The sequence below is a fragment of the Salvelinus fontinalis genome, chromosome 7, assembly GCF_029448725.1.
Source record: "Salvelinus fontinalis isolate EN_2023a chromosome 7, ASM2944872v1, whole genome shotgun sequence".
Taxonomy (NCBI): Eukaryota; Metazoa; Chordata; class Actinopteri; order Salmoniformes; family Salmonidae; genus Salvelinus; species Salvelinus fontinalis.
In genome coordinates this window covers 52,689,510-52,699,358 of record NC_074671.1, presented here as the reverse complement: position 1 = coordinate 52,699,358, position 9,849 = coordinate 52,689,510, and the positions used below count along the sequence as shown (strand labels likewise).

Sequence of the window (9,849 nt, the reverse complement as noted above, 5' to 3'; positions counted from 1 at the left end):
ATGAAAGATATACCCATTTAACAATATAACTTTAACATTCTTTAACAATATAACCATTTATTATAATCTTATGTAATATAAAATTCTGCTACCATTCCATATATCTTCAAACCCCTATCCCTGCCCACAAAGAATAACTCATTAAGCTAACTTTGTCCAACTAGCCTGGATCTTTCTGGAATACTAAGATTTCACTGTCATCACAATGATGGGCTGCTGAGTCATTAGCACTGGCTGTGGGCTAGAAAGTGAAGGATCATGGGAGATCAGCAAGACCCCGGAGGGTTTTTTCTAGATGGGATACAGCTTATCTCAAAATTGAGATCGTAGCAGGTTACGAGAACTTGAGAACTTACGCAGCAGATTAGGTTAAGGTTAGGAAAATAGTTAGCTAAAATAAAAATCTACTTTTGACATCAATTTGACATAAGCTGTATCCCTTCTAGACATGACCCTGCCGGAGCTGTATCATGGGCTGATTAATGGATCACATGCTCCTTGTGCTGCTCACAGGGTCACATGACCACAGAAGGCCACATGGGTCTTACTCTGCAGCTCAACAGAAATGTCAACATAGGGACTACATCTTGTGTTCTCACACACAAACAGACCCCATGCTAAACACACGGTACCTATTAATGCCAAATGAGAAAGAAATTGTAAAAAAAAGAGAATCACATTTGTAGTACAGTATGTAGCTCAGCAAGTTTAATGACAATTTAATGCATACATAATTATGTGGTAAAATGTTAAATGTAATTCTTAATTTCTGTCATTAAAACATGACATTATTCAGTTTGATAGGGAGAAGACATATCAGCAGGATCTCGACAAAAACAAAGCAGGCATTTTACATGCCGCTCTGGTACCACTGCTCCCCACACCTGCTACAGGTCACAAAGGTCATGGCATCCTGGTCTGCGGTGGCCTGGCGAACCCACGCTGGCAGAAACACCGTGCCCGGGACACCTGCGTCACCCTGCAGTCCGACCCCTCGCACCTCCTGCACCGCAGCTTCTGGGTGGGTGTCCCCTCCACTCCCTGGGGGAGCTGCCTCTCGTTCACCCCCCGCTACGAGCACTCCTCCCTCAGCCGCTGGAGCTCCTCGTTGGCCTCCACAGACATCCCGGCGAAGACTTCCGGCCCCAGGCTGCCGCCCAGGATACCACACCGAAGGTGGCCGTTTTTGGGGTTCCTTAGGTTGGCCACCTTACTCCTGATGCAGGCCTTGTATTTGGCCTGGCTTGCATGGTGCAGTGCATGGATGTGCACCTCTATGACGCGTGCCAGATCTGCAGTCTTCCCCTCTGCCTCCTTGGAAGTTTCTGGATTGAGGGCACCAAGGAGGAGCTGGATACACTTTGTCCTCAAAGCCGACTCAGAGGAACCCTTACAGGGGGAGGGTTACCCAGGGAAGTGGTGGCAGGAGTTTCTGACTGCTTTGAGAGGGTGGGCAAAATTGACCCCGAAGACAAATCACCAGCTGCCTGCCACGATGTCACCCCTTCTCCCTTAGCTCTCCCACACTTGGTCCCATTTGTGAGTGTTCTGTTCTCGGACCCAGTATGGAAAAGCACATGTTCACAAGACGCACCCATCTCCACTGGTTTACTAGCATCACCAGCAGCTAGGCCACTTCTGTCTACCAGACAAGCTTTATCAGCCAGAATACTCTCTCCAACGACAGTCAATTCTTCTTTTCTTCCCTTCTCCTTTGAGATGTGATAGGGCTGGCTGTAGAGTTTCTTCCATTTTGACAACAGGTGCTTGGCAGTTTTTTTCACTGAATGGTCTGAGCAGGTTTTGAGGAGTCTGTAAAGGATCCTGACGATATCTGTGCCTTGCAGCTGCTCACAAGTCACACAGGCATTATCAAGGGCGGGCAGGAGAGGTATAATGTTGCCATAGTTACCCACCCTGTTAAATATGTAAATTTGGAGAGCATAATGAGTGATCTGTTCTGTGTCCATGGTGGTCATATTCTTAGAGACTGTGGCGGGAGAAAGACATTGATATGTAAATGTGATTTAGGCTACAGCTTTTGTAGGGTCATGACATTTTGTTTGATATTGGCATTGGAAACCCTTGGGCCTACAAACATTTCTGCAGTTAATACATTTTTTATGCAATGCTTTGAAGTGTGGCAGACACATTTGTACAGAATTTTGAAACCAGATTCTAAAATGCAGCTAATGCACTTCAGGACAGGCTACACTAAAATGTATGTTGGGAAAAGGAAGCTTTGATGCAATATGTTAGCTACATTCTATCACACCAAATATAATTTAAAAGCCCCAAACGTTATTCATACCCCTTTTCGGTTCGAAAATTACAGCACAGTCTACCACTCGAATCGAATTGCAGTTCTCGAGCTGTCAGCCACCATATTTGTTTTGTTTTCCAAACCAGATCTCCTTTTTCCGAAAGAGGGCGTCGCTCAGCCAGTCGTGTCCAACTGTTACTTGTTGCAATGTTGTAACAGGGTGAATCTGCCCTCTCATTGGCTAGAATGATCCCACCTGATCGTGACTCCTCCCGCCTGCTTCCATCTCTGAGGAAAAGTATTTCCATTGTTAGAGTGTTCAAATCAAATCAAATCAAATTTTATTAGTCACATACACATGGTTAGCAGATGTTAATGCGAGTGTAGCGAAATGCTTGTGCTTCTAGTTCCGACAATGCAGTAATAACAACAAGTAATCTAACCTAACAATTCCACAACTACTACCTTATACACGCAAGTGTAAAGGGATAAAGAATATGTACATAAAGATATATGAATGAGTGATGGTACAGAACGGCATAGGCAAGATGCAGTACATGGTATAGAGTACGGTATATACCTATGAGATGAGTACTGTAGGGTATGTAAACATAAAGTGGCATAGTATAAAGTGGCTAGTGGTCCATGTATTACATAAGATGGCAAGATGCAGTAGATGATATAGAGTACAGTATATACATATACATAAGAGATGTGTAATGTAGGGTATGTAAACATTATATTAGGTGGCATTGTTTAAAGTGGCTGGTGGTACGTTTTTACATAATTTCCATCAATTCCCATTTTTAAAGTGGCTGGAGTTGAGTCAGTATGTTGGCAGCGGCCGCTAAATGTTAGTGGTGGCTGTTTAACAGTCTGATGGCCTTGAGATAGAAGCTGTTTTTCAGTCTCTCGGTCCCTGCATTGATGCACCTGTACTGACCTCGCCTTCTGGATGATAGCGGGGTGAACAGGCAGTGGCTTGGGTGGTTGTTGTCCTTGATGATCTTTATGGCCTTCCTGTGACATCGGGTGGTGTAGGTGTCCTGGAGGGCAGGTAGTTTGCCCCGGGTGATGCGTTCTGCAGACCTCACTACCCTCTGGAGAGCCTTACGGTTGTGGGCGGAGCAGTTGCCGTACCAGGCGGTGATACAGCCCGACAGGATGCTCTCGATTGTGCATCTGTAGAAGTTTGTGAGTGCTTTTGGTGACAAGCCGAATTTCTTCAGCCTCCTGAGGTTGAAGAGGCGCTGCTGCGCCTTCTTCACAACGCTGTCTGTGTGGGTGGACCAATTCAGTTTGTCCGTGATGTGTACACCGAGGAACTTAAAACTTTCCACCTTCTCCACTACTGACCCGTCGATGTGGATAGGGGGGTGCTCCCTCTGCTGTTTCCTGAAGTCCACAATCATCTCCTTTGTTTTGTTGACGTTGAGTGTGAGGTTATTTTCCTGACACCACACTCCGAGGGCCCTCACCTCCTCCCTGTAGGCCGTCTCGTCGTTGTTGGTAATCAAGCCTACCACTGTAGTGTCGTCCGCAAACTTCACTCGACTGTCTTGTCAATATAATAGAAAATCTTTGATTGTAATATGTTCATGTGACTTTTTGCCACGTATGTTTACATTTCCATTATATTAAATATATTGTAGGCTAGGTTGAAAAACATATTAGGTAGAAAATACATAATAATAATTAATATTATATAAATAAAGCCATATCTACCCATATCACATTGTTTTAAAGTATTGTTTTGAGGTCACACCTTGGTCAGCCATAATAGTGTTTGTTGTGGAGTTGTTTGTGGAGAGTAGATGACATGTTGGAGCATTCTCTTAAGCAACAGTGCTGAAACCAGTTACTTTTTCTGCAATGCAGCCAATGAACGAAAGCTAAGAACAGGAAGTATACAAGCAAGATGAGGCAAGTCTGTCACTTGTGAAATGGAATAACTTTATGTTATGTAATAAAGTGAGCAAGTTGAGGGAGAACTGTGGAAACGGGCACATGACATCTGGGATGTGAAATAGTGGCTAGCAAGTTTGCCGCCAGGCAAATAGTAAAATGGTTAAAGAAGAATAGGCATGAGGATCTTTTCCCCTTCTCTCGCTTGGGAACTTTCAAAGCTAACAGTTTGCAAAGCGACAGGTGTTAGATGAATGTTTGAGCTATTCCCTGTTTGGTATGACATAAAGAAGAAAGGTAAATGTTTGTGTTGCATTAATATTGGCAGCCACATACTGGTAGGTCTAGAGTTAGAGCAGTAGGCATTGCTAAGGTGTGGCATCGTACAGTAAACCTGTACAGTAAACCAGGATCAAGTTTAACACACAATGACTGTGTGAATGTGGCATACATTATATTATTCATGTGTTATCATTTTTATTGATTTTATTTTATTTAACCTTTATTATTGAATGGGCAGTGTGTTTAATGGTATAACTTACCTAGGCTACATTACACAAGTAGCTGTGCTCAATGCGTTTAGTCCGTTAACAGATAATTAGTTGTATGTAACTACTGACTTGTTTTTTAAATGTAAAAGAACAAAAACTAAAATAGTAAAATAAATGAATTTAAAAAATTTAAAAAACACTGACTTCAACCTTCGGCATTGCTTTTCCATGACGTCATGGTTTGCATTGAAGAGAAATAGATTTTTTTTATATTCATGCAGTTATGCTCTTGAGCAGGGATTCCCAAACTCGGTCCTGGGGCACAAATTTGGGAATCATTGGTCATAGAAGGTAAGCAGAGTAAAGGTATTGGGAACCTGTAATTGGTATAGTGAGCCCTTGTGTTGTGGGGATTTAGCTCTATTTTTAATTTGATGAATACAAGGTGACCTTTTCAAAAAACTAAGGGAGAGTTTCACCTTTTCTCTGAAAGCCTACATGCAGGTGATAGTTACAATACTCAATGTTCTCATAAAATCTTGCCACTCCTATATGTTTAGGCCTCCTATGTACTGTTTACAGCAGGTATACAGAGGTTATGTGTATGAATATTATACTTTTTTAATACAAAAGATCAGTGGGGAATAAAACTGAATTCTCAGAACACGTTAAACTCACCCTTATCATGCTACAGTATGGGGAAGGAGATGGGTGGAGTCAGGTTGGTCTGTTGATTAGTCAAGGGGAAAACCAGCTGTAGGCCTACCACAACATCGACTAGCCCCAGTGTGCTGCTCTAACTGCAACCAGGAATGACTGGACTTCCTAAAAACCCGCACCAGGCTCCTTTGGATCTTATTGAATAATTTGCTTGGCCCGCTACCGCAGTCCGTCCTCCCTGCACTCGTGCGTTCCTTGTACGTGGGAATGGAATTTTACCAGATGGTAGTGATGATGATAACGATGCTCAGATGTGTTATTGCCACAAGGAGGCGCTCTCTGCCTTATGATTGTATCAGATAGACGTGATGGCGTAGTGTGCTTTGTCACAGTGTCTCCTCCTCCATCACACAAATACGCACACACAACCACATCCAACGTCTCTGCTTGACACCTCATAAGGAGGGAACTTAAGCATGATGATTCTCATACAGAATGAGCAGGTAGAAAAGGAATGTGACCAGTCCCCAACCTCCCATCCCTTACAACCAAATATTACCATTGCCTGCACCAAGGTACCTCCCATAAATGTTTCATTTTGTCCCTGCTGCCAATAAGCAACTTATTCTGAAAAGGATTTATGTTATTTGCTAATCACATTTAGTGAAAGGATTGTGTCTATGTTGAATGTGTCATGATGTCTGTTAAGCCAGTTCACTTTAGACTCACTTACAGCAGTGATATAACTGCATCATCTCTGCATCAGTCTGTTAGGGGAGACTGGAGAGATGGAGTCAGTCAGTATTGCAGACAACACAGTGTACAGGAAGGGAGGGGGAGGCTGACTGTTCCGGCTAACACACACACACACGCGCGCGCACAAGGGCACGCACGCACGCACAGTGAACTTGAGAGCAGACAGACAACAGGGATGGGGAGGGGGCGGGTTAGTGTGTGTGACAGATTTTGTTATCCCACAAGGGATTCACCCCTGCTCGCTGAGCCTGAACTCTACGCATCTGTGTGTTTACTAACAAAGAGTCTCACGAGACACGAGTACATCATCTCAGGATACTATTGGACCGCCTATCTGTTACTGTATGTTTGACCCCCCCCCCCCCCCCCCAAACGCCCATGCCTCAGTATATGAGACTCCACAAACAGCCAGCGAGACGAAACTATAGACTGTTATGTCTGAGGTGGGGGGGATGTTTCAGTCGGTCTGACAAGAGACGTTATTGTTTTTAATCTAGAAATAGCTGAGAAGAGATGTCTCCTGTCCTACTTGTTGTTATTAACTGGTACAGTGTTTTGTATTTCATTTCCCCCCCCCCTACTGTGTCTGTTTTCCGCTTGTATTAAGTTGCATTGAGGCTCGACAGCCCTCCAACTCAACTCTGGACCTCAAAGCTAGTTCCACTGCGTTCTTTCATTGTTCCCCTCTAATCAGGGACTGATTTAGACCTGGGACAATAGGTGTGTGCAATGAATCATCAGGTAGAACAGAAAACCAGCAGGCTCTGGACCTCGTAGTGTAAGAGTTGAGTACCCCTGCTCCACAGCATGGTTCATAATTCAGATGACGATATCAAAACAGTCCATGGGAAATCTGGGTGAAAGTATGACTCATTTCAAGTGCGCTGCACAATTGATTAACATATTCCATTACTCCCTTGACTGAATGCATATATACAGATGCTTACTGCCTTTCCATTGTCAAGTGAATGGGAATGATTGCACTTAGTATCGAAAGTATTGATCTCTGCCACTCTCACATTGTTTGAATGATGTATTTTGATCCATCCTGCTCACCGTAGGCCTCGGATCACAGTAAGGTATTTTCTGAGAGGGAAAATGTTTCTGCTCAGCCACTGCTGTGGTTTTTAACACATGTCCACCCGATTGGCTGTACAGTGTATTTACGATTTGTCACTGTGGTGACTCATCACATTGTTTTCCCATAAACTCCCATCGGAGAGATGATTGGTCTCACGGGAAGCCGCAGCCCACCAGTTTCCTTATAGACACAATCGACCACATCCTCCCACCAATGCTTAGAGATATCCAAAAAGGGCATGCAAAGGAAGTTAGTAATGCCTCCTATGCCTGATGGCTTGGATAATACTTTTCTCGTTAATCATCTTGAAAAAAACGTATACTTAAAAATTGGAAATCAACCAAATCCTTCATCGTTAATAAAATGGAAAGGTCAAATGGTTTATTATCTAAATGTTGGGCGTCAGAGAGAAACAAAATGGCGCCGTTTAGACGTTTAGACCATGTAGACCGTGTGGAGTTGTTGGTGTGATATCGTTGATGTTTGTGTGCGTCTGTGTGCTGTTGTTTGCATGTGTTCGTTGTGTATTGTTTGAAAAAGAAAATGTATTAAATCGTACTCAAAAAAAAAGTAACGCCTCCAATGCTCGTCATATGATGTATCTGGAGGTTTACGGTTGATTCATGGTCACTGTGATGTGGTATGAATGAAATGCTTTAGGGGGGAATCTGTCTGGTACTGTGTGTGTATCAGGTATCTGTTTATTTTGCATACTCCAACCATAATGAGACCAGAGGCACCCTCATCGTTTCAACAGACACTCAGTCTACTGTTGCTGCAAATTGCAACAATACTTTTCCCACACTCAATCGCTCACATTCATGTCATATAACAGACACTCTTATAGGAGCAATTAGGGTTAAGTGCCTTGCTCAAGGGCACATCAGCAGATTTTTTTCACCTAGGTGACTGGGATTTGAACCAGCGACCTTTCAGTTACTGGCTCAACGCTGTAAACCGTTAGGCTACATACTCATACTACACAACCTTCACTTCTCCTAACTTGAAGAGAACAGAAAGTTCAGCCTCATCTGTATTCCAAGGGAAGGGAGTGACATAGAAGGAACTTTATCAGTCGTGGTAACACATTTACGTATATGAGTGTGTGTACACAGGTGTGATAACCAAGGTCTGATAAGAGGTCTGACAGTGGCACTTTGTTTTGTACGGTCACACCCTGTGTGTCATAGACTATTCCACTACAAGTAACACGGTTGTTGTATTATGGTTTGCATTGGCCCGTTACTTACAGTCACTTCAGAATGCAAGCACATTTTATATTCATGATATGTACTGTATGAGTAACGGAGGGGGGGGTTGGACTTCAAATACTTTTGTGGGCAGTGTACTTGAACATATCAGAATTTGCACACATAAAGGTGTTACAAAATGTATATACTGTAGGAGCTATTGGATAATATTAGATTTGCATTAGATGCATGAAGCTGTATATGATGACTGTAGAAGATACAGATTGAAAGGTATCTGTCTGTATATATAGTACCAGTTAAAAGTTTGGACACACCTACTCATTCAAGGTTTTTCTTTATTTTTACTGTTTTCTACATTGTAGAATAATAGTGAAGACGTCAAAACTATGAAATAACACATATGGAATCATGTAGTAACCAAAAAAGTGTTAAACAAATCAAAATATATATATTTTTTGAGATTCTTCAAAGTAACCACGCTTTGCCTTGATGACAGCTTTACACACACTTGGCATTCTCTCAACCAGATTTAAGAGGTAGTCACCTGGAATGCATTTCAAATAACAGGTGTGCCTTGTTAAAAGTTCATTTGTGGAATTTCTTTCCTTCCTAATGCGTCTGAGCCAATCAGTTGTGTAGTGACAAAGTAGGGGTGGGTATACAGAAGATAGCCCTATTTGGTAAAATACCACATCCATATTATGTCAAGAACAGCTCAAATAAGCAAAGAGAAACAACATTCCATCATTACTTTAAGAAGGTCAGTTATTCCGGAAAATTTCGAGAACTTTGAAAGTTTCTACAATTGTAGTCACAAAAGCTATCAAGTGCTATGATGGAACTGGGCCTCATGAGGACCGCCACAGGAAAGAAGACCCAGAGTTACCTCTGGTGCAGGGGATAAGTTAATTAGTTACCAGCCTCAGAAATTGCAGGCCAAATAAATGCTTCACAGAGTTCAAGTAACAGACACACCTCAACATCAACTGTTCAGAGGAGACTGCGTGAATCAGGCCTTCATGGTTGAATTGCTGCAAAGAAACCACTGGTAAAGGACACCAATAAGAAGAAGAGACTTGCATGTACCAAGAAACACGAGCAATGGACATCAGACCGGTGGGAAAACTGTCCTTTGGTCTATTGAGACCAAATTTGAAATTTTGAGTGTCTTTGTGAGACGCAGAGTAGGTGAACAGATGATCTCCGCATTTGTGGTTCCCACCGTGAAGCATGGAGGAGGAGGTGTGATGGTGCTTTGCTGGTAACACTGTCTGTGATTTATTTAGAATTCAAGGCACACTTAACCAGCATGGCGACCACAAAATTCTGCAGCGATACGCCATCCCATCTGGATTGCGTTTTGGGAAAGGGGGATACCTAGTCAGTTGTCCAACTGAATGTATTCAACGGAAATGTGTCTTCTGCATTTAACCCAACCCCTCTAAATCAGAGAGGTGTGGGGGCTGCCTTAATTGACATCCA

At 42.8% G+C, this 9,849-nt stretch overlaps 1 pseudogene; it reads right to left on the bottom strand.

Moving 5' to 3' along the window:
• Positions 1 to 679: 679 nt before the first annotated feature.
• LOC129859662 (transcription elongation factor A N-terminal and central domain-containing protein-like) lies at positions 680 to 2,789 on the bottom strand (annotated as a pseudogene).
• Positions 2,790 to 9,849: the final 7,060 nt, after the last annotated feature.